Source organism: Peromyscus californicus, unplaced genomic scaffold (genome assembly GCF_007827085.1).
Source record: "Peromyscus californicus insignis strain IS unplaced genomic scaffold, ASM782708v3 Scaffold_18__1_contigs__length_77618521, whole genome shotgun sequence".
NCBI lineage: Eukaryota > Metazoa > Chordata > Mammalia > Rodentia > Cricetidae > Peromyscus > Peromyscus californicus.
Genome location: NW_026294480.1, coordinates 63,544,065 through 63,568,073, shown reverse-complemented (window position 1 = coordinate 63,568,073; position 24,009 = coordinate 63,544,065).

The following is a 24,009-nucleotide window of genomic DNA, read 5'->3' as shown; positions in this document are numbered from 1 at the left end:
GCTTTTCAAAAATGGTTGATGGGTAAATAGCATTCTTTTGTCTTCCCAGGTTCTGCAGGTTACCAGCTACACTCCTGGGGATAATCACAATGACCCCACTTCATGCTTTTTCACATTCATTTGGTTGTCAAGTTGCTTTGTCTTTGGTACCCTTTTTATTTCAATTTGGGAGGATAACTTTGATTCTCACAGGTTGTGAACCTGTAATGGTCTCAAGTTGGCTGGGTAGCACCAGACTGCAAAGCTCTGGAATATGCAAGAGCAACTCTGGAAGGCAATTTGGGTCTGTGGGTTTCTAGGTCACCAGAAAGTCTCTTGCTTTTTTTCTGGGGTAATCTGACCCAGGATTTGAAATGTATTAATATTTCAGCTATTAAGAACACTTTTATACTTTTGAGTTTAATCTAAACATCTGAAAGTTTTTGGATGGTCTCTGGTTAATTATTCAAAGTTCTTTAGTATTCAAAAATACAGCTAAGGATGAGAAGGTGACCAGAGAGCTTGAGTTAATTATCTTATACTAAGAATTTTAAAATGCATCTTGTCAACGTCTTTGTTAGCCTCTACAGTATTCCCCTACTGGATATGTCCTCTCATTAGACTGGGGCTGAGCAATTTGCATAAGAGTTCCAATATGTGTCGTGCACTTTGGTAACTGTGCCTTTATCATGTTGGTTATCCTTGCTAAGAGACTCTCTTCATTATCCCTGATTAAGAAGGACCCTTCAATTACAAAGTTCTTACTCTTTGAGGATAAAACACTTTAGTATCTGAGCAATTCCAATATTTGACTGCATGTGCTCAATTCTTAAACCTACAGTTCACTCCATTTTTGAGATGGGCAAGTTAATCTCTAGAAAAGGTAATTCCTTGTCTATAAACTACTAGAATTTTAGGTTGTGATGACATCAAATTGTCTGTTAGGGAATAACTGGCACAGGTAAGTGGTTAATCCATGTCACTATGCTGTGCAGCATTCTGTAATTTCCCCCCAAATACACAGTTTTCTCATTTGGACTTTTGTGTGTTAGTATGTTGGGATCCATAGCTTAGTAGTTTGCTCAATGATTTTATTATTTACTGTTTCATAGTTTTTGAATATAGTTTCAGAAACACAAGTGAAAAAAATCAGGCATTATAATGTTTTCTGAGCCACAGCATCTGCTTTGTAAGTAATAAAATAACCAATTAATATAAACAATTTTCAACCTTAAACTGGTTTTAGAAAAATATTTAATTGCTTCTTTGGTTCAGATATTTGGAAGCACTTTTAGAATAAGACAGCAAATCAAAACAAAACAAGAAGAAAAACCTAAAGAAACAGTTTACCATTTTAATGAATTCCAAACATCATTTCTAAAAAGCCCACATTTTCTTCTTCCCATCGTTGGAGCCCCCCAAACCACCTCTTTTCACTCTTTAAAAATCACAATAAGCATTATTAATAGAATAGAAATTTTCTTGGAAGTGAAACCTCATTTCCAAGGAAGTTCTGTTTGTTTGTCTTTAAGTTATGGCCGGGCCTTGATTGAAGTCTGTCTGTGGATTATACTAGTCCTTGGCATTATGTGAATCTTAATGCTGCAGACTCCTGCAAACCAAACTCCACTGAGAACTGCTGATCATAAGAAACCTGACTTTTTCTTGTTCAGTGCTAGTTTGTATGATACATTCTGATTTACATTTTGTAATATGCACTATTACATGTTCATGAACACACTTGTAGAGAAATGTGTTCTTACACTTGGATTTAACCCAGCCATTCAATTTAAGTTCCAATCTTACCCATGTCCTTTGATGTGCTCTCTTGCCTGTAGTATAGAATTTATATCTCAAGCCAGTTTATTTGCTATTTAAAACAATTGTACTTTTTTCCTCCCAAAGGCTGAGTAGGAGGTCCATTTGATTTTCAGGATATTATTAATTTAGTTAATGCCCCTTAAAAGTGATTTTGTATATATAGGAAGAAAGAAAGGATATTGATAATTGACTGTGAAGTAGTTTGCATTTTCTACTTTTTCTTTCCCAAGGAATCCCAATTTTATTTCTCTCCTCATGCTGTTCTCCTGCTGAAAATGACTTAGAAAAACCGACCATGAGAGGACTCTGCTTCTAGCCTCCCACTACCTCAAGCACACAGCTTCATTTAACAAAACCATTTGAGTGGTGGGTGGTGCTGTTGGGTTTGTAAAAGTGTGCAGCCTTTTCTGAGAGAGTCCTTAAGCCTCCCTCTTCTCCTGGCTGAGACCATTTGAGACGTGGGAACGATACCTTTGGATGCCATCTTATTCCATTCTGAGGGTTGGAACGGGCACGGGCTAAGACAGGGAACACAGTCAGGATGAATTGGTGACACTTCCCCTGAAACTCATCTTTTCTCATATTCTTCACTATAAGCCAATAATCTCCTTAGTGTTTGAGCCATTTTGTTTTCTGTTATTTATGAATAAGAGCATCTAACAATATTCTAAATTTCCGTTACATGAAAAATAACATTAAAGTCATTTGCATAAAAGTTTGAATGTCTTTGAATCTATTGGAGTTATGAATATGTTCTTCACCTTTATGTTGCTTAATGCAATTCAGTCTGTTTGGGGGAATGTGGCAAAGTCGTCAGGAAACAAGAAAATGAACAAACGTTCATTACCAATTAAAATTATTTCACCAAATAGAATCTTGGTTTAGTTAGTTGGTATATTCAAAGAAAAAAAGTCAACCCATAAATGAAAAGACTCTTCTAATAGATAGAAACCATTTCAAACTTGACAACCTAATTTTTAGAATATAGTACTTATCAATTCATGTTGACTGAGGTTTGAAAGCTCAAGTTTTCTAGACTGTTGATTGGCATCCCTATTGACCAATGCAAAGTATTTCCTGAAAGTAATGCTTTCCTACCCTCTGTATAATTATCAGGTACTTCATTTGTTAATCAAGAAAACCAATACCAGAACTGAGTAAAGCTCTTCAGTATATGTTAAATATATTCAGTACAAAAGCAAGACTCCAGAAATAAGTAAGAGAGAATCACATAGCTATTGAAAACACGCTATTCTCCCAAGGCAAAGAAATGCTTTTTTGCTCACCTGGATTCAAGGACCCTTTTGATAACTGGAAGAAGTAGACTATAAGATCTTGGAGGAAAGGTGTCCCCTGAGCATTCAGCACTTTCGTGTGTTATAAACTGTATGATTTTTTGTTTTCTTGTCTTCAAGAAATGTTATATGCCTATTTTCAGTTGCTGAGTTCCACTGGAAAAAGAAATCTGTATAAAGTGATAGTGTTAACAATGATGTATACAACATTTATTATGACCTAGAATTCTGCCTTTGGTTTGTATTTGCATTTGCGTTTCTCAAGTCTTCAGTTAGCAAATGAACACACTGAGCCTTGGAGGAGCTTGTTAACAAATGCTCCATAAACTGGTGACAGGAAGAACATGCAGCAAAGTAAGATGTACTTGTCTCTAGAGCCCATGCCCTTAACAATAGTGTCATGCCTAGATTAGTGAGTGTTAAATTAGGTTATGCGGGGCTGCGGCAAAGATTCAGAGTTCATGAACTTCTCACATCTCCATATTAGTCTCCCTTGGCTGCTCAAAATAATTGTAGACTCAGAATTAGAGAAATTGGCAGAGCATACCCTGTGCAAACCAAACAAACCTGGATTATCAACCTAACTAACATTTGCTAACAATGTGACCTTGCATATATTATTGATCTTTCTGAGGCCCTGTTCCTATTTCTTTAGCACAGAACGAATGCAAACCCAACTGTCAGGTGTGATAGGTTTTGCACTAAAGTACACACATGCAGTACACAGAACAGTGTTGTTATTTCCCCCCGCCCCTTGGCTCTTCCACAAATCAAGAGGTGACTCTTCCTGTGGTTAATCCCATAAAAGGAGGCAGGATTTGCTCTCCATTGAAGAGAGAATAAGAATAAGGAAAAACATTCCATGCCTTGTGTTCACTTCTGGAAACTTGGTGAGGCAGTTCTTGAATAAGATTTTAGACTGACCTCAGCAGAATAGGCTAGAGACTGCCAAGGTGAAGCTTTAAAAAAAAAATATCTCATTTAGGAAGGATCTTAGAAGTCGCATCAACTGGCTGAGGAGCTATTGGCAGTTAGTGGTGGCTGGGAGAGAGAAAGTCGTTTCTTCTTGGGGCTGTAGCCACTGGTCAGTTGCCCATGATGCAGGAAATAACATCTCACCCATGCTCATGTAAGCAGCTCTTATAAAACCAGTGTATCATTAAAGAAAAAGGAATGCAAACGGAAGTCTTAGTGGGAAGAACAAGTTCCGAGGGAGCAGAGAAGGAATAAGAGAGTGTACTGGGAGGAGAATGTGATCAAAATCCATCATGTTCATGTATGAAATCCTCAAAAATTAGAAAAGAAGTCTGGGAAAGAGCATTTCTCCTGTTCTTGGTGTTCTATAGTTGCCTGCAGTTCCTTGTGTGAAGCTGAGGCCTCATGGACTTTTCTCATCCACTTTGGCATGTCTATTGTTCAGCTCATGTTTAGGCAGTCATGTTGATGAGACTTTATGGCTGCAGCTTGGGACATTCCTCGAGATGCAATCTCACAGCCAACTCCCTGATCCTCTGACTTTTACAATCTTTTCTTCCCTCTCTTTGGCAATGTTCCTGAGCCTTCTGCTCCGGAGTTCTGTTGTAGATTATCTTTCCAGGTAAGAGAACACCAGTTGGTTTTCCAATTCTAAATGCTCAGCCCTGGAAACATAAATACAAGTAACACCACTTATGCATTAAAGTGTGCCTCTGTGTGTGTGTGTGTGTGTGTGTGTGTGTGAGAGAGAGAGAGAGAGAGAGAGAGAGAGAGAGAGAGAGAGAACAATTATGAAGAAAGAGGCCAAGAATTTTAAAGAAAGCAAGGAATGGTATATTGGGGGTGGGTTGGGGCTAGGAAAGGGAAAGAAGAAATGATATAATCTCAAAAAATAAAAGAAATAATTTTTTTAAATTTATGAAAAGAACTCAAAGTGGATCACTGATCTAAATATAATGCCCCAAACTCTGAAACTTTGTATTTACTTGTGAAAGTTTATTAGTGGTGACATAAAGATTGAAAATTTAAAAAGGAACTATCTGAGTTTAAATCAGGTAAAATGTCCATTCCATTTTCTCATTTCTAAGTAGCAGAGTAGATTTTAGTAAGCACTTTTACATACAACCTCAAAAATTATTAATTTTTACTATTAACACAGACTGTGTTAGGCAATTGATTTTTTTCTACATTTGAGTGATCAGAGGACCTGTTTTTAATAAATATAGAAGTGCTTGAAGTGGAACTATTATGGAGCTTGCAAGTGAAGGAAGTAGAAGATGAAATCAAATTTACAAAATCAATTAGAAAAACCCATTAATAAAGATAACCCATCAAAGTAATTAAGTCTATCAGATTCTTTACCACATTGATATTCTAAATTAAACATTAGTATTTAAAGTCAGATGGTTGGCAAAATAGATTTTTTTTCTAACATAATGTGCAGTTACAATCTAGGTCCTTAGTCACAGTTACTTAGAGATATTTCTGGATTCTCAGTAACTTGCAGGGAAAAAAAGATTTTAAAAGAAAGATATAAAAATTATAGTATGAAACAATAGAAAAAGATCTGCTCTAAGATACAGAGGTCCCAAGCCCCACAACTTCTGGATCTGTGAAAACTGGGTAAACATGCTGCTTTCAGGACTTGATTTTATTAGCTGCTCAAAGTCAATAGTAATGTGTACTCAGTTTACATTATGATTACTGCAAAGATAAAATGCATTAGGAAATGTAACAACTTGGACTTTTATAGTCACCCCCCAATTGTTTCTACATATTTCTTCAATTATTATTTTTACAAAATTAATCATTGTCTGATTTTATTTTAAAAAGCTCTCCTTTGAGGATGACACTTTGAATGCAGCATGCCCTAACACGAGATGGCTGAAGCCAATTTCTGACCTGCTTTTGGTTTTCATTCTGGAATCCATGTACCAAAAATTTTGCAGAAAACCAATTTTGAAACAAATCTAAGAGGCATTAATTCTGCCTCACTATTGTTACTTGGCCCTCAGTAAAGTCTTTGAATGTGAATATGTACTAATTGTATTTCTAAAAACCGTATTAATTCTAGAATTCTGCATATTTAAGGATGGCCTGTATCCTTTAAAAGACCCATAGCTCCTTTGTGCATGGAGATTTTCTTTAAAACAGAACAGAAGTTACATTAGCAAACCTTTTCCTTTTCACCGTTGTGGCAGGCTAATCATATGAACTGAAACACAGATAAGCTAACATATCTATGGACAAATTTCTAAATGGTCTGATTAAATAAAAAACATGGAGCCAAATACAGGGGTGAAAGTCTTAGAGATCAGGGAAATAGGGAGAGCCACCAGCCAGTCTTACCTCTGTAGCTTCTAAATGTGAGCTACTTCCTGTCTACCTGAGCCTTTATATGCCTTGCTTTTCTGCCCTCTCATTGGCTCTTAGCCCAGCTACCTTACTTCCTTGTCACTGTCTGTCTGTACAAACCTCCAGATCTGTATGGTTGGTACTGGGATTAAAGGTGTGTGTCACCACACTTGGCTCTGTTCCTTAGTGTGGCCTTGAACACACAGAGATCCTGCCTGCTAAGTGATAGGGTTAAGGGCATGTGCTGCCTGACTTTGTTTACTTAAAATGGCTGACCTTTTCCCCCTGATCTCCAGGCAAGTTTTATTTATCAAAGCACAAATAAAATATCACCACACATATCTGTTCCCATTTCTGAACTCAACATCAGATGTTGCTTTCAAGATTTGTCCTGCCCCAGTTTGCATAAAACCATGTTAGCCCAAGGGGGAAGATTATGGTAGACTAAAGTTTTAAATTTTATATTTCATAATTAAGCCATGATTATAGGGAACATCTCTAATCCATGATCCATAGACCAAAGTCTATCTCAAGAGCAATCTTATACATGCAATGCCCACACAGGGATCTCACAACAGACCAAAGTACACACACCTCTGAAGACCAGCTTGGTGAACCAATAAGTTTTATTGGGATTGCTTAAAGAAATATGGGTGAGGGGCTATTTACAGGAACAGGAATGATTCAAAATCACCTTCATCATCAAAGCCCACACTAGCATGGGTGACAGCTCACAAAGCTGGGAACTTGGAGCACATGGCTACAGCCTGAATGCAGCTCAACAGGTTGGAGGGTGTCTTTTCCAGGTGCACACTTGGTCTGAACCTCTTCTGGGCAGCTTAGCTCAGCCTTTACTTTTCTAGGGAGTTCTAGTCTTTGCTTCTTTCAGGCTGCTTGTCTGGGTTCTGTTTTTTCTGTAGGGCTGGGCTTGTCTGAGAATCTTCTTTGCAGCTTGACTTGTCTGAGAGTAACTCTTGGCTTTTACTGTTTATTTGCTCTGGGAGAGCCCTAGTGAATCCAGTCAGTTTCAGGGACTTCCTGAAACTCTCTTGAGTTATTTACTTTCTGTCTTAATGAGCTTCCCTGTAAGACAGATTGCTTTAATCTCTGGGATAACTGCTACATACCTGGAACTCTATAATGGAGACCTAAAACACATACTTAAAATTTATAAAGCAAGCAAGCATGAAAAGATTGGAGTATTGCACAGTAAAACAGCACTAGATGACTTACATTGTTGTTCATTCATTGGCCAAACTTACCTGGTCACCTATAATATATATGGCTCCCCACTAGTCTTTACCACATTTTAAAAATATTTTAAATTTATTATTAGATTATTCTATTATTATCATTATTAGATAATACTATATTATTATTACTCTATTATTATTATTATTAGATTATTATTTTGTCAGCTTGTCCATTTGTGCCTTTTATAATAGTTTTGATCACATTACCTAATGAATATAAATTCTATTTATGTACAAATTACAATAGAGCAGATCTCTTCCCTAGAGAGAATATTTCCTGAATTTCTGCTTCTGATTATCTAACTTAGCTTTATGTTACTTTATCTTTAGGGAAAAGGCTTTCAGTTTGTTAGATTGAGTGTTTTCTGAAGATGGTTGCAATACAGCAACCGTGGAACAGGACTTTGATCTCTCTAGTTCTCATTCTTGACTATGAGAGTCAAAAGAATGGAACTGACAAGTCAGTGTTCTTCTGAATGGGTGGAGAAAGGCAGGAAATGGTATGCAAAGTCAGACGCCTGCTGAAAATAATAAAAGGATGGAGGAGACTGACAATCACCATCCGTGAATAATTTTGGTCCCAATCACACACATTTGCCAGCTGCAGACAACACTTGGCTTCCTACAACTTCTTACCTTCTGGTTTCCACTTGTCATCCCCCAGTGCATAAAAAGTCCACCCAGAGAGCCTGACCACTGTTCCATCATAAGAGCATCAGTACCTCTGCCAAGGGATGCCTACCAAGGATGAGTCCTGCCTCCTAGTCATCAGATGAGAGGAACCAGAGGTTTTTGCTCAAACATACTTCAATCTCGTGCATCCATGCCTCTCTTTCTGAAATGACATCATCCCATTTCTGCCCGTTATAGACCTGTCATTTAAGTTCCTTATCTCATATCAGCCACTTTCGGATGCTTTACAAGTCCTTTAATAACAGGATGATCACAGTCTGTGGGAAAGAAGCATTCCTGATTACCTTGAATAGCATGCATAATTCAAGACTGATTTTCCCAAGTGAATCCAAAGGGGTGGCAAGTACTTCCATCTGTCAGGTAAAATAAGACCACCACATGGAAGCAGTGTAAAGGGAATTTATCACTCCTCTCATCTTCACACATTAAAGACGTGATCCCTGACAAACTTTAAACATCTTGAAATATACATCATTTGAAATGTCTACTCTAGGCACATAAAAGAATACCAATAATACCTCAATTTCCATAATCATACGTAGATATTAGACAGAATGTAAGTGAATGGTAAGTGTATAGAATATGAAAATATTCACCGAGAAAGGTTAGAATAAAACTTTTCATTTAGGGAAAGTAGCAACAAGTCCTTTCTTCAACCACATTTTTCCATAGATGAGACCTGAGAGCCCCACTATGCAGCATTCAGAATGGTCTGGAGACCTTATTAAAGCCGTACTTAATTTTTGCTCCTTCATATATTAGCAAAACGTGATTCAAAGCTTCAAAACCATAAATTTTGCTGTTCTTCCTTCTTGTACTTCTCTGCTAATGCTGTTTTCCCATCTGTTCCCTCTCGCCTGCTTTAAAATTAAACACAAAATTATAAATTATACTTATTAGCTCACATACTACAGTAAGTTGGGGTCCTCCTAGAGCTTTACCAAGGATAGTAGGAGAATGAAGATCTATTGACGTCTTTGTTACTTTTGTTTTTTTTTCCTTCCTACTTCATTTACAGTCCTGAGTTTTGGTTTTTGCTCATCAGAGAAAGTCATTAAGGAAGGGTTCTTTCATTCTTTTAAATTTTGTTTTCATTTAACTAAATTTTTTCATTGTAATACATAAGACATTTTTATATAAGCATGCAAATTTATATTGAGCACATTTTTACCCTACAGCCCATACTCTCCCCTTTCTATGTCCACCCCTCCCAATTATCCTTTATCTTTTTTTTTTGATATGACTATGGTGTTTTGTGCTTCGTTTCATAAAATATTGTATAAAACTTCATATCTACCTCTTCAACTTCAAGCACCCATGGATTTGTTTCCTGGAATTTCATTGTCCTTCCTGAAGAGAATTCTGGGGAATTTCTTTTTCCATTTGAAAAACATCCCAGAGGAGTTTAGCAACCAGGTCGTAAATCATGCTGATGTGTTAATATGAGTTGTGTATGGTGATTTCAAAATTGTCACTTCATCTTGGAAGCCGTGAGTAGGAAAAGATCATGTCTCTTGGGCTTGATTGCATGTTTCTCAACCCAGGGCTATAACATGAAAACCTAGGGCTTATTACAAAATAAAATGCAATGCCAATGAGGATATTTAATGATATCAAATGTGTTCAGTTTGTTGCTATGAGAAGGGTCGTTGCTTCCTCTAGAGACTGTACACTGCAATGCCTAGATAGTCCAGCTTACTGGGACATATTTTAAAGCATGAGGGAAGTATATGACAAATGCTTTCAAAAGGGTGAGCCAAGGTCAACACACATCATTCTCCTCCTTAAGTTGTCATCAAATTGTAATCATTCAGTCATTTGTGGCAATTTCACATTACTGTAAAGGACTAGAGATATTCCAACATAGTTACTAAGTAGCATTTAACATGTTAAAAATAGTCCAGATTATTATTTATCCATACATGTCTCTTAAAAGGTCAAGAGTGGAAAAAGAAGGGCATTTCTGTAAAGCTGACCAATGCTTCAGCCCTGATATGCTACGTCAATGAACCACTTGGTTTTTGAAATCTCCATTTTAAGGAGTTACTGTAAAGATTAAAGATCATACAGAGAAAGTGTCTAGCTACAGGTACTGGCACATTAGTAGAAACAATCATTTTTATTTGATGTGTGTGGATGCATGGATGGGTGCATGAGTGTGTGTGGACATCTTCATGTGTGTGCACAACTTTGCATGTGTGCATATGTGTGGGGGGTGCATGTGCACATAAATGCAGGCATGTGTGTGGGCCTGAGGTTAATCTCGGGTTAAGCCTGAGCCTAGGGATCCAACTGTTCTGGCTTCCCTGGCACTGGGATTACAAGCACACACTACCATGCTTTGTCTTTTACATGGATATAGAGATTGAACTCAAGCCCATAGTTCACTGACTGAAGGATCTTTACATCCCCTAAATACAGTTGTGTTTATCGGCTCAAAGACTGCATTTTCTAAGCCAAAACTTAGTGCAGACGATTAGCTCCGTGTCAGAGGAAAGAAACATTGAGAACTCACTACACAGAGTTTCCTCTGGTTTCCAGCCTACATGCACATCTTCAGCTGTTTCACTCACAGTGACCTGCCAATCTTAGAATTTTAGAATTCCCTTCTTAATAATTTCCCAAGCTGAGGGAAAAAAAGAGACAACCATTTTTTTCATTATGGATGCTTTCTCCTTAGCACACTAGAAAAGATACAGTGTTAACATTTGCTAATATTGCCAATATTCTGGGGAAAATGATGCTGTGTATTAATTGTGAACAGTTACAAAATATAATACTTCTTGATCTAACCTTTTTTAAAAGAATGAATTCGAAGAGGGAGGAAGTGAACAGCAGAAAGGAGCCTGTCTTTTGGCAAGTTCTGAAACACGGAAACATTATTCTTCCACGGTTTTCCCATGCACTTGAATCTCTGGACAGCTTCTCAATTGCAGCTTGTTAATGCGGGGCTTTAAAGCAGTTTTGCAGTTCAGCTCACCTTCGTCAGTCAATCAGTCTTCAGTCAATAATGCATGAATTCCCAAGAAAGGAAGGATTCTGAGTGAGAGGCCCATTTTCATTTTCCTCGGCAAGATGCTTGATCCCGAGAGGTCGTCATTCCATCAGGAGGCCCTGTTAATGACCCTTCCTTTCGAGTCCTCTACAACTGTTTCTAGACTTCTGAAGAGGCTTGAGCTGACTCCCTCCCACCTGCCGGCCAGCATCACAGCTCTTCCTCCTGTACCAGATGAAACCCTTTTTAGTCCGGAAGCTTTCCAGATTAATACCAGACCCTTAATCTCGTACCACTCCCGACCCGCTGCTTCTCAACTTCATAAATATGTGTATTGTTTGGGCTGAACTGAACCAAATTGTATTCTTCCCCAAATTGAAGGATAACACTCAATTATAAGATCATAGGGTATTCAAGTTCAAAGGGGGGTTTTGAGGTTTAGCTCGATCACCTTATTTTTCAGATTAAAATAAATCAGAGCAAAGACCCAGTTAAAGGAAAACTGTCGTAGTACGGAGGAAGGCAGTAGAATCCGAGGCAGGATGAGAAAACCTGGAGCAATGTGTGGCTCAGCAGAGCCCTAGCTGTGTGGACTCCAGCGGGTCACTGGCTGTCTAGGTGCCTTGGTCTGTCAGTCTGCAAATCGCAGCATTGCTGACGTTCTTCAGAACGAATGTTAAAGGTCTGGTACCTTTAAATAACCGTTGCCTGCCATATGCTCACAGCTGACACGTGGCCGACCGGAACCAGAACCCCAAATGCTGGAGTCCAAATCCAGGAGCTCTCCTTTCAACCTGGGTGATCGGGTAGTTCCCTCAACTGCTGCATTTCCTCTGAGCATTCCCAAGCAGTGTGCTGGCCTCCTGAGAAGCCCCTAAGCATCCTTCGAGGGTGGCTGCTTCCCAGACAGATTGGAATTCTTTTGAGACAGGCAGACAGGAGGGATTTTGTTATTGTTTCTTGCCTTAGGGAAAAGATCCCATCAGTAAAGCAGCAATAAAAATGTTACTTCTATTAAGGGGAAATGATTAACACACCTTTAGCCAGGCAATATTTCCCCACCCATTTCTAAATCTGGCCTCACAGGAACTAAGCCACACAGATGGGGAACCAGAAACCTGAAAAAAAGAAAGAAAGAAAGAAAGAAATTGATTTGGTGAGTAGATGTGGTTGAAATCTTTCATCTGGTTTGTCTCAGCTGGTTGTGGAAGTTATACAGATTTGAATAAAGTTGAAAATCCAAGCAAAATATTATAAACCTGCAGCCGCGGTATCAAAGCTTGAGGAAACCCGAGAAAACCGAACCAAGGTAAACTAAAGTGTGAGGTGCTACACCTCTTTCCTGAGAGCGAAGCTCTGGCAGGAAGATATATCCACCTTGTAAGAAAGGATTAAGCCCTTCTAATTAATTACCACCCTCATGTTTACTTTTCCCAAGTCAGTGAGCTGGAATGATTAAAGCACATGTTGCTCTGAGACTCAGACAGGAAGGAGTGAGCCCGAGCCGCAAGATGATGCTAAATGTACCCATCCTGGCCGGCCCTGTCGAATCCAGCCTTCTCGTGAACTGAAGCTTTCTGAGGCGTAAGCGCTTACACAGCCTGCCAACTGGCCCACCGCATGTCTGTGGTGGTTACTTGAAAAAAGTAGTTCCACGTGGAAAGTCAATCAGCATAAAAAACGGCACACATGGTTGTTCTGAGCAGAGAATCTTAGCCATGCGGGTCTGGGAATTCCATGGTGTATTGTTTGAGCCCACGGAAATAAGACATTTTCCATCAGAACAATATGCGAGATAGGGCACGTGACTTGTCTGAGTAATGGATGAAAGGAAGTGCGTGAGGTTGAGCAGAATGAAGAAGTGTTTTTTATTTTTAATCGGGTCCAGAATGGAAAAAAAAAAAAAAAAAAAAAAAAGAAAGAAAACATGCCCTGTTACAAGATCTAACCCTATAGAATCTTTGAGAGTTCTTTTGATTGGAATTTTAACAAAGAAGTGATTAACCTGTTTAAATCCACTAGCAAGAGTAGAACATGGTGGCATATGATTGTAATCCCAGCAATGTAGAGGATCTTGAGTTCAAGTTCATTCTTAGTGACATAGTGAGTTCCAGGCCAACCTAGATATCACATAGACCGGGTCTCAAACAAACAAGCCTAACAAACACAAATAACTCACAGTGACGCTGGAACTATATTATCACAGACTATGTTTTGAAAGTTTCTATGTGTGCAGACCAAAGAGGTGGCTTGGCAGTTCAGAACATTGGGACTCTTGAAGAGAGCCTGGGTTCAGGCCGTAGATGTCCAAAGTTGTTTTTTATTCAAACCAGTTATGGATCAGCATCATGGAAATTAGCACTAATAGAGAAACAATCATTGTCGCAGGTACCACTGTGGCTACAGTAGAAAGTGGAGGGCTATTTCAGCTATTACCAAATTACTTAGACAGTTATGTTCTTAAAATAGAAAGTAAGTTCACAGTTTCCTACACAATATTGTAATATATAGCACTGAACCCGCTCTCAGAACACATTCATCACCATATGTATGTGTGTGTGTATATGTGTGTATGTGTTTGTGTGTGTGTATGTGTGTGTATGTGTGTGAGTGTGTATGTATGTGTGTGTGAGTGTGTGTGTGTGTGTGTGTGTGTGTGTGTGTGTGTTCATCTAGGTGAATCTGCCTGTGGATTCCAGAGGTTGATGTCAGCAGTCTTCCTCAGTTGTTCCTCATCTTACTTTTTTGGGATCGGATCTCTCACTAACCTGAGGCTTGCTGATTTCACTAGACTGCCTGGTCACCAATCCTAAGCCATGGGGGGCATCTTCCTGTCGTCACATCCCCAACCCTGGGATCACAGGCACGCACCACCCTACTCAGCTCTTTTACGTGGATGCTGGGAGTTCTCCTCCGTGCATGGCAAGCACTCTGCTGACCTAGCTATCTCCCTTGTCCCCTCCTGGCATTTCTTATTTCTTAATGTTCACTTCAAGACAGTGGTCTGAAAATATGCTTCAGTATTCCACTCTGTATCACTCAGGTATCATCATGACAGCAAGTCATTCTAGACTTTAAAGGAAGAAATTTAGTTCAGATGAGTTACCACATGGAAATGCAGAGAAAGGAAACAGGAAATGAAGAGACAGTCTGTCCTTTCAGCAAGCTCCAGGGTGAAGACGAATGTCTCCTCTATAGGGAGCATATGAGAACATTTAATATCTAAACAGCACTGTCTTACAGAAGGAAAAGAAGAGTCTATGAAATTGTATTGCTTTGTGACTAAAATTTGTATTATTAAAAATATCTAGTGTGTCTTCAACAACTTACTCTAGGATTAAGTCAGTTGATGATCTAAGAGTATTTAAAAACAATTTTAGCCATGAAAAATAATAATAATTTTCATTCAGACTGGAAAATCCAGTTTAACTTAGTGATGGCCTGGTATGGTGGTGTGTATCTTTACTCTCCACACTGGAAAGAAGCAGGAGGATGTCTATGAGTTCAAGGCCAGTCTGGTCTATGTAGCTAGTTCCATGCCAGCCAGGGCTTCATATGAGATCATGTCTCAAAAAATTAAAAAATAAACAAACAAACAAACAAAGCCTCAAGTTATCCTTAAATTGGAATTAAACATACAAAGTATTTTTGAAAATAGTACATTTGGAAAAATCTTGCTCCACAAGTAAAAGAAAACAGACCATTAAGTTTAGATGTAAAAGAACATTTATCTCATTGTATCAGATCGACTAGAGAATCCTGGTGAAACAAATACATCCCAGCTCATATATCTGCTAGTTGAGCGGCATTGAGAAGGCTTCAGAGGTGGCTAGCACAGGAACCAAGATAAGGTTCCAGCAGTTCATCCGGTTCCACTTCCGCCTAGGCTTCCGTTTGCAGGTCTCTGACTTCCATCATGGCGATGAAACAGCTGCCATCACTCCAGGTGCCGTCTGTAAACACCACACCATCCAGAGCACAGCAAGGGCTTGTCTTCCTCCCACTGTAATATAAACTCTCACATTTCACTCTGCATTAACCTGAGCCAGTCACTGAAGTCAGAGCATCTTCATGTCCTGATTCATTTCCTTCTCAATTATTTCTCCAAGTTCAGCTGGTAACGGGTGGTGTCACATCAGAGTCCACACCTGGAGCCAGAAACAGACCCAAACCCGTTCAAACTACACATCTACTATAGAGCTGTGGGAAATTGATCCCAAATGTAACCCCATTTGCCCTTAGGAAGGCAGAAAGAAAGAATGATTACTTAGTAATCCGCTAACAAATAGCTACTTTCAAGTTGAACATTTTATGCCTACCATGGAACCATGGAGATTAAAAACAAAAATACTTAGAATCTGAAGATTTTCCTGAGATACAGAGAAACAAAAGGCACAGAAGTGAAAGATTAACCAAAGACAGTAAAAGAAAGGCTGTATGTAAACTTGATCAAATGTGTGCAGCCATAGCAGAGACATTGTAGTGATCTGAAGAAACATCCTTCACAGTTGGAACATTTGAGCACTTCGCCCCTAGGATCAGTGGTTCTCAACCTTCCTAATGCCGTGACCCTTGAATACAGTTCCTCATGTTGTGGTCACACCCAGCCATAAAATTATTTTGTTGCAACATCATAATTGTAATATTGCTATTGTTATGAATCATAATGTAAATATCTGATATGCAGGATATCTGATATGTGATCCCTTTAGGAGTTGTGACCCACAGGTTGAGAACCACTGCCCTAGCTGATGGAGCTGTTTAGGGAGGTATAGGTGGTACAGATTTGCTGGAGAAAGTGCATCCCTGGGGGTGGGCTTTGGGATTTAAGAGCATTCCCCACTTCCGGTTCGCTCTCTCTGCTTCATGCTTGCAGTCAACACGTGAGCTCTCAGCTTCCTGGTGCGTGCTGCGGTGGGTTCCCCACTGTTAATGACTCTAACCTTCTGGAGCCAGAGCCAACTTGATCTTTCTTTTGTAGGTTGTATTAGAAACAGGAAAGTAACTAATATAGCCATTAAAGTTAAAAGTTTAGGCCGGGTGGTGGTGGAGTACGCCTTTAATCCCAGCACTTGGGAGGCAGAGGCAGGCAGATCTCTATGAGTTCGAGGCCAACCCGGGTCACAGAGTGAGTTCCAGGAAAGGCGCAAAGCTACACAGAGAAACCCTGTCTCGAAAAATCAAAAAAAAAAAGTTTAGAGGTATGAAGCAAAAACACACATTAGCTGGAATCTCAATATGTGTGTGTGTGTGTGTGTGTGTGTGTGTGTGTGTGTGTGCAAGCGCGCACTTTATATCATTCTGAAAAAGCTTCAAATTAAGGTAAGGAAAAAAGAGGAAGCCTTTCTATTAGTAAAACCATCAAAACTCCATACCTTAGAAACTCCACTGGAACAATTATTGTGCCTAGACCTACAGAATTAGCATTTCCTTGCAGAAACAGTTTGAGAGGCCTTAGCTGGAGTGTAATGCCATGTTTAGGTCAGTTGTTACTTCAAAAAGACGTGGCTATTGTGCCTGAGGGGAGACTGAAGGGGTGGAGTGTCAGGAAAGGCAAAGGGACAAGGAGACAAGTCATCGGAGGGAACATCGGAGCTGCTTGAGCTGCTGTTCTCCATATGTTCTAATTAAGAACGTGACCCTGGGGACCTTAGAAATGAGGTTGGGTATCTGCTTCACCTAGAAGCAGATGGCTCTCTGATAGGCATATAATGGCGTGTGTTTGATAAGATGAATATTAGTGTCTTGTTCATGTCACTTCATCCAAGTATCGCCCAGGCTCTCTTCTGGGACCTTGGAAAAGTTTAGTAAACTGAAGAGACCAAAGAAATGAAAGTCCTGGGTTTTTAGTCATCATTTACCTCTCTCAATAAATACCTCTGCAACTTGTCTGCAAGTTCTCTTCTTTTGGAAATGCAGACAATCCAAGCAAAACTTAATTTCCTAGAGGCTAGAAAATAAATTTGTTTGTGTTGGTTGCAATTCTGAGTTAAATTAATGATATATAGTTTAAACAAGCATACATTCTACTAAATATCAGCTTTGGAAATAGAGATAAAAGATGGTGGCACATGCCTGTAATCCCAGGACTAATGACAGGAAGATATCAAGTATGAAGCCATCCTAGGCATGATAGCAAGACTATATCATAAAAAAGGGAAATGGGGCTGACAAGATGGCCTAAAGGGGAAGAGCACTCGCCCCTGAGTCTAACAATCTGAGTTCAGTCCTGACCCCACACCGCAAAAGGAGGGAACTCCAATAAATTGGGCTCTAACGATCCCATGTACATCTTGTCGCAAGTGCACATGTGTGTGCATGCACACACACACATTCAAAATAGACAACTGAAATGAAAATTATTTTAAAATGTAAAGTTCATAGTCACTACTTAAATACCCACAGCATTTCAAGTGTTAAAAAACGTTAATATCTCATTGGAACTCATCCTTAAGGAGCACCACAGATGTAATGAGTCCATAAAAATCTTTATGGCGACTGATTCTACAGACTCATTACATCATTCACTATGAAAAAGTGGGTGTTAACATTTCACCTCTTTTGCAAAGTCATGAGTGATGTGCACCTCCTGAATGGGAGCACACAATGAATTCCAAGATAATGTCAGGAAGTTGAAATATTGTTTGCATAAAAGTTGCAACAGAATTTCTCAATAACAAAATTGTATTTTTTGGAGGCTGGAGAGATGGCTCAGCAGTTAAGAGCCCTGGCTGCTCTTTCAGAGGTCCTGAGTTTAATTCCCAGCAACCACATGGTGACTCACAACCATCTATAATGGGATCTGATGCCCTCTTCTATAATGCAGTCATACATGCAGACAGAGCATTCATATATTAAGAAATAATAATAATACTTAAATAAATAAAATTTAGAAAGGAAAACTATTTTTGAAAAATATTTTTTTTATAATTTTACGGAGTCTATAATCCATTTTAAAGGGCAGAGTTAAGGATGACCTTTTCACAGGAAGTCAGAGCACAGGAAGAAGAGAGTGAGTGTGGTACATCTTATCATATGACAGAGTGTGGCCTCTTCCCAGGCCCTTGTAAAACTCAAAGAAAGCTGTAGAATGCATGTAATTCTTGATTTGAATTAAACTTTCGCATAAATCAGCTCAACTGAGTTTTGATATAGATTAGTGGAAGTTAACACAAGATGGAGTCAGGAAGATCACAGTCTAAGCTGCCAAAGATTGGTGTAAAGTATGGAGCTTTCCAGGCATATGAGTGTGTGTGCCGAAGTGCTAGGAATGCACAGGTGAGAGCAAGCAGCCTTGTCGGCTAATGGCTGCTGGTGAAGGTAGCAAGACATTCAGCCGACGTCTGAGTTATAATAAATACAAACCCAACAGTGACACCCCTTTTCTGAACTGCTCAGCAGATCTGTTCTTCAGTTGGATCTGGAGCCTTTGGATCAAGAATCTTGTATTGATATTTGAAATGTGATAGACACCCAGACCCTTCATAAGATATTAGAGATCTGTAATAGTAGCTGATGCTTATCAAGAAGTTATTGTGTATCAAAGATATCAATGACTTTGAAACAATAGCTTTATTCATCAGCCTGTGAGGTAGGTACTGCTTTAATTTTCATTTGAAAGATGAAGAATGAAAACTTTTAAAAGTTAATTAGCTTTGCCAAGGCCACACAACTGGAAAGCTATGAAAGTAGTTTTCGTTTGTTTTTATTGGGAGGAGGGTTTGACGCCTGAAGTCTATCTACAAATTGCATGTTCTTAGAGAACCCCCCCCCTTATTAATTGCATTTTCTGTAAATGGCTAAGGTTTCAGAGTCAGGGTGTGGGGAAAGAAAACTAGACCTGTTTAGGAATATATTTAGCATCTAAATCAGAGAACTGTCATCTGGCTGTACAGGATAACTCCAGCCCAATGCTCACAGACTCCTAGAGTATCGTGTAATTTTTAAAAAGATGATATAAGTCTATATGCACTATAAATTCTTTGTGTAAATTATATGAGTTGTCCCTTAATGCCTAGAATTCGAATAGCAAGCACCTAGCTTACCAGTCTTTGACAGGAAATCCCATTATACTCTGTACTTGGTTTGCGTCCCCCTATTTGAACCAAGATGCATATATTTTCTCAGTACCACCTGAAAAGCCCCTGCATTTCCGCCATGGGCACTTTTAAGGGCTACCCTTTACATCACTATATTCTGCTCTTGGCCTGCTAGGATCCCTGTGAGCTCAGGACCTGTCAAGGAAGCTTCTGCCTTCAACCATGTAAAAAGTCCCCAAATTAAGGGATTTGAGTATATATATATTTGCTTTTGTTGACCCAATAACAGTTTCTTATTTTGTTAAAGGGCATCAATTTCTTTTGGGAACACAAATGCTCTTTCTTGCATTTTGCTTATATAAATTCTAATATAAAATATGTTGTCTTCCTTGAAGTGGACACAGGGTTCAACTGGCATATGCTGTCCCTTGGACCATAGTGATTGGCTAAGAAATGGGAAGAAAACTCAAGCTAGGCTAGTGAAAGCCAACTCAGAAGTGATGGAAATAGAGGAGGTTCTGTCTACTGAGGCAGGGATCTGGGTGCAAGTTACAGAGGGAGGAACCAGCCTAGAGCTGGCAGAAGCCAGGGAAAGAGCCCACAAGAAAATGAAGTTATGCTAGAAAAAAGCAGGGAAGAGAGATGAGAGAGACGGCTATTATTACTTGGGTCTGTTTCCAGACAAGGTTAGATTTTCCAAGGGATTCAGAAAACAGCCCTTTGCAGTGATTTAATCCTGCTTCACAATGGGACGTTCTCATTGACCGTCTTCTGATATGCTGTTCTCTGTGCTTTGATGAAGTTTGGGAAAATTGAAAAGTATCCGAAACACACTAAAAAAAAAATTAATCCTTTCCATACACCAGATATATATGGCAGAAGACTTGATTTGACTGGCTGTGATGACCGGGCATGCCAGTAACCTAAGCATTCGGCAGGCTGAGGTAGGAAGGATGAGGAATCTGAGTTTGAGGCCAGCTGAACTATATAGAGCGAAACATTGTCCTGATGTAAAATAATTGTTCATTCAGACTATTGGAAATGATCAGATCTATTCCAGATTAATGGGATTTGAAAAGAACACAGGAAAAATAACAACTTGATTCATTCCTTCAAACTTTCTATCAGGATTCTTTTAGATTTTCCTTTCATTACATACATTAAGAAACAAGACATATAAAAAAAGAAAATTAACACTTTAACCATTGCAACTTAAATCTTTAAAACATCTCTAGCTTCCCAAATATCCAATCAACAGGACAGATGTCTGGATGTGTCAATTCTTGAGGGAGACCACCTTAGTCATCAATGCTTGCTGGCTCCTACCTTCATGGATATCACATATTACAACAACCAGTACTTCTATTGGTGCTGTTGCTTTTGAAAATGGATATTTTCACATAGAAAGACTGGAAAATTCCATTTTTATACTTTCATTGTTTATACCCATATTAACTACTACATTTTCAAGTATGTGGATGCTACAGTAATCTTTTGAATGAAATATTCATTCCAAAGACAATGAATATACAGTAAATCTTTGCATTATGTATTTCCTTGACCATCAGTGTTTTACACACACACACACACACACACACACACACACACACACACACACAGACTCCCCCTCCTCTCCCTTTCTACTTCATCCCCTCCTCCCATTAAGAGTTCTTAGCCTGAAGGAGTTGAAAACCACTAATGGAAAGGATTTTGTGCCCTGCATAGTAAACTAAAAAGACTCCTAATACCCTCCGGGTTCAGCAGTGACTAAATCCTCAGCAGGGTTCAAAGCTGTGACATTGTCTTTTGCAAATTAAAGCCTTTTGTGGAAGAATTTCACTTCTTCTACTACACCTTCTTCACACTTCAAACGCAAAAAATGAAAACATTTCAGGTTTCTATCAGAGAAAAATGAACTCATTTTTGCAGAACCCATCCGGGGTTCTACATCCCAGATGACAGTATGTAGGTTGACGCATTCAGCAGCCTGAACAAAGAACATGAATGGGAAAACTAAACAAAGTGAACCCACGCATTATCTGCTGAAGACAATCTTAGGACTCAACGTCAGGTAATTTTAGGATTACATTTTGTCGGTTGCCTTTCACACTTTTCAGAGAGGGAAAACTAATCCATAGCTGATGTCTCACATTCTTACAATAAGGACTAATACATTTTAATCCTTGAACAATGAAAGCTGCTTTAGTGTGCAGTTTTCTTTCCTTATTCAAATAAATAGACAGGAAGATGTTTTTGTTCTACATTTACCTCTGTGCAGATAACTGCCTTGACATGAAAACTCAATTGCATGAATTTATTTGGACTAACATAAAATTGAGTAAATATGGATCAACACAGCAAAATAAAATTTCCTAAGGATTTTTATAATCCAACTGAGATTTTATTTAAAACATACTGTAGTTTTATTGATAATTAGAAGAGTGAAACATGCCCTATCCAAAAATTATCATAAAAATAAAACATTTTTTAAATTTCTATTTTATTGAAAAAATTTCTTACAATATATTTTGATCATATTCTTTCCTCTTTTCCTCCCACAAATCTTCCCAGGTTTTTTAAGTTAATTTTTTTTATCAATTTCAATACTTAATGACAGCCACTGTTCTTGTCATTTTTTATTGGACACATAGACACATACAAATACTTGCAAATATCAGATTACAATGAGTGCTTTTAAAATGAAAATTAATAGTTTCACAGATCACTCTTCTATCGACAGAAGATTGAGCCTTGCAGGCAGCTGGCACTCTATTTCATAAACTATGCTCAGCAAAAACACTTACAGACACCCACTGTGAACTGTGTTCCTTGGTTAAGACTAGCAGGAACAAAAATAGTAGGATCTACTGGATATATTTTCCATTGCCTAGCCGGTAAAGTCCGCCACTGTCCACTGTCCTCTGCAGCCATCTGAAACCAGCCAGTGTCAAGCACAGGACACCTCCCCCCCTTTTCCCTATATTTTTTCCGCCTGTTGTCAACATTCACTCTTTCTCTCACAATAGGTGTGCCAGTGGAAAGGACTTCTTGGAGGCTCCTCTCTTGGCTGAAACTACCCATCTGACTTTCCTTGCTTCCACGCTATGGATTCTGCTCTTATTTGGCTGCATCTCCTTCATCTGTGTCCCTTGGTAAAGATGCTCTCCTACATAGTTCCATCAGTAGCTTCTCTCTCGGTTTCTTCCTCTTTAGTCTTCCACTTTTACTACCATCTATTCTTATGACTCTGAGTGTTATTCTTCTTAATTTTTTTTAATTAAAATATAATTATGTCGTATCCACCCTGCCTTTTCCTCCCTCTAACACGTTCCTTGTTCCCCTTCTACAACCCTTCCTGCTGACCCCTACCACACCCCACTCAAACTTAAGGTATCTTTTGCTTTGGTTGTTATTGTTACACACACACAGTCACACACACACACACACACATACACACACACACACACACACACACACACGACCTGCAAAGCCCAACTTTGTTATATACATATGAGTTCAGAACTGACCACTCTGTATTGGATAACCAATTAGGGGCTCATCCTGGAGTGGGACAAAAGCTAACCGTCTCTCAGCAGTCATTCCTTGCCTGCTGTTCTTGGTCTAGGGGTTGGACCCCATGAGATTGTTTTTTGTCCCTAAACAATTGCTTCCAAGTATATATATATATATATAACCTCTATACCTCTTTTCAGCTTCCAAATGATTTCTAACTACTTGTTGGAAATATTTATCTATTTATTCCTAGAAACTAGAGGCAATATAAATTATTTAGGGATACAATCTCAGGACATGAGTTAGGAAAAGGAAGTGAGAAAGGAGGGAAAGCCATCCTCCAGTTGCTAGAGTGCTGGTCTTCCCAGGAGCCTTCCTTTCCATGTAAGAATAATTAGTACTTAGCAAAGAGCCTACACTTTGGAAGGCATCAAGAAATCTTAGTTTAACTGAGTTGAATTGACAACTGTTTCTTTCCTTTGAGTATCTACTCTTTGTTTATCTTTGAACTGCTAATGATTACTGTCAACTATTGTGTGGAACATTGATCGATACAATACATCCTTCTCCAAACATTGAATACTTGGTGTCAAGCACCAGTAATGTTTTATGTATTACAAATCACATAAATTCATCATCAGTAATGAGACAGAGACATCTGTCTTTCCTTTTATACTTCACCATAAAACAATTTTTCTTTCTGAAGCATTCTGATAAGAAAGAAAGGGAACCAAGCATTTTGGGGACGATGTTCATGCTTACAGCACTAAATGGTTTTGACCTGTGTGCATATTGCAGTGACCGCATGAAACTGAAGGTAATCTTTAAGTGTTGGATGGCCAGTTTGCAGCAGCCACTGACCATTTTGAAAACATTCCTGCTAGGAGGCTGGAAGGGTGTCATAAAAGCCTCCTGCTTAGCCAGGCCTTACCACCCAGCTGTTGGATTAAGGGAGGTCTGAGAAGTCCCAAGAGAGGGAGCATGGCAGTTGAATGATAGAGGTGTTGGAAAGGAGAATCTAGACATTGGCTCTTGCCAAATATGGCAGTCAGGGTAAATCAGTGTCTGTTTACAGCTATTTGAGGATGAAT